Source organism: Cynara cardunculus (assembly GCF_001531365.2).
Source record: "Cynara cardunculus var. scolymus isolate 2C chromosome LG 10, CcrdV1, whole genome shotgun sequence".
In the NCBI taxonomy this organism is placed as follows: domain Eukaryota; kingdom Viridiplantae; phylum Streptophyta; class Magnoliopsida; order Asterales; family Asteraceae; genus Cynara; species Cynara cardunculus.
The window spans coordinates 12,466,687-12,469,291 of record NC_037537.1 but is presented as its reverse complement, the minus strand read 5'-3'; positions in this window follow the sequence as shown (position 1 = coordinate 12,469,291).

Genomic DNA, 2,605 nt, shown 5'->3' with positions numbered 1-2,605 from the left:
ACTTGTTGGTCCATTGAGGGTCTACAAGATATGTATAATAGTTTGTAGAAGGGGGGATGAATACAAACACAGTATTTTCAAATTTAAAATGTATATTGATAAGAAAAGATCAATACAAATTTTACAAGACTGTTTGCGGAAAGATAAGGTAAGAAAACATATCTAAACAATCTTTGGTTACACACAGAATCTTAGCAAATGAGAAATGAAATGTTGTAAAGAAAAGTTATTTTACTTAAGCTCTAGAATACTTAAAGTGAGAATTGGGTTAAGAGAGTGTTGTGCGCACTCTGCATGGAGAAGAAACACTTCTATTTATACTCAATGCATTAAATGTTCATTTAATGCAATATGGTAGGGTTAGAGTGCGTGTTAAGCCTTAAGAGGAAGGCTTGTCCTTTCCTACAGTGAATAGTGCAAAAAGCCTATTCATGAGCAGACATCCTTACCTAAAGTTGGTGGGTAATAGAGTCAACTAGTCGGCTCCGTATCGTACTAACATTTAGAAAGGGTATGGGTTTGTCCTTTGTGTTCATAAGGACAAGACAACAACAATCGTGCTTAGTAAGCTTCCTTTGATCGTTGAATGCTGGAATAACCTGGAGGTCTCTTCAGTATTCGCTGAGGCTTGAGCAGTCTTCACACATATGTAGACATGCTTGTAATCACTGAGTACCGCTTCAGATCACGTACTCGTCAGCCTCTAATCTTCAGTTTTAGTCTTCGACTTTGGCTGAAGGTTCTTAGGTGTGAGTGTTGTCTTCTTAAAGTATCGCTGTCTCTGATTGAATTACAATACAAGTTCTTCAGCGATCACTGAACATACTCAGTGATGATTGCTTGAACTGAAAAGACAAAAACATAAATACAACATATAAGTGAAAAGGGATTATCATCAAATCACTGAGAGAGAGGATCAACACGTTCCCTATGCTTTAGCCACAGGTTCTATCATGTACACAAGGTCGTCCCTGGGGGAGGGAGGGCTGGGCACCTGCCCAGGGCCCAAAAAGTTTAGGGGCCCGATTTTTTTTATATTATTAGGTTTAGAAAAATTAATTAAAAAGGATCAAGCTTAAGCCCAAATATACAAAATAGAGAGGCCCAAAATTTAATAAAACAGATAGAGAGGCCCAATTCAAGTGTCCAATTCATTATGAGAGCGAGAGCAACGAGGCAAGTTCTTGAGCGGCCGACTTCTTGAGCGAGTGCAACGAGAGCGAGTGAGCGATTTTGACGAGCCGACTACCGACGATTCGTCTACATGCAATGATGCGATTGAATCGATTCCAACAATCCAACAGTATCTCGGCAAGCGGCTCAATGGGCGATTTAAGGATGAAGTTTCCGATGCATCGCCGTCGACTTCTCAATCAATTCTAGCTTATATGTGTAATGTGTTATGTTAATTGTTATGATTTTGGGTTCACTGCTTCTCAGTTCTGTTCTGATTTCGAGTTCAAGATTCAAGTTTTATTTCAATTGTTGTTCAAGTTCATCATCATTCACTCGGCGGGGTTAGGGCAGCAACAAAAAGGTATCTATTTATGTGCACAATTTCTTTTTATTTGCCACAAGCATTAGTTAGATCACTATTTAGGAGTTTGGGGAAGATATAACATATATCTAAGATAAATTTTAAAATATTGTATTATTGTTTTCCCCATTAGCTATCCTATTATTTCAGGTGTATGATACGTTATTTAAATTTTAAATATTGTTTTCCCTTCTTCTAAGATAATGGTGCAACATCTGGACAATTGCTTCTCCTTCCTTATTAGTTATTAACTGTGTTGATGCAACCAAATTCGAAGGTTCTGTTTTGGGAATCCAATCCTTTCCTTTATCACTCCCACCCAACATCATAAACATTTCCATGGCCTTGTCATTTGTCAATTGTCATGATGTCATCATCAACCATGAACCACTATCACCTACCCTGCAAAAAAGATGGGCATTTGGGTTGATTCAGGCTCAACCTTGTTTGGGACTTGTTGGGGGAATTGATATTTAACAAATATTAATTGGTATTTAGCAAATTTGGCGTAATTTATATACATAATAACATAATACATGATTGACTTATTTGCTTACTAATTGTGTTCCAACTTTTTTAAATGATAGACTATAATTTATTGAAAAAAGAAGTTGACTCCTTCATTCTTCGGTATTCCATAATCCAAACTCAGATTCAAACACTCAGGTGCCTTTGTTCATCTTTATATTGATTTTGTTGAATTGTTGTGATTTTTAAACATTGATCATGTTGCCTAAAAAGTATAAGTACTTGTCTGGAAGTGAGAAAAGGAAAAAAAAAAGAAAGTTAGTTGAACAATTGAAACAATGACAAAAAGGAGTCATGGATAAGTTTGTAATGACTGTATGTTCTTCTAATCAAGAGTTAGATGACTTAGATGAACAAGATGTTGAGCATCCAAATATGAGTGAAGATAATGAAAAGATTGACGGTGTGAGTGAACATGAGGTCCCCAATAATATTGAAAAATTATCCATTGATGAACAATCAATTCCGTTTTTTGATATTTGTGATCCAAGAAATTGGGATAATCTTGATACTAAATCAAGAGACATCCTAGTTGAAAAA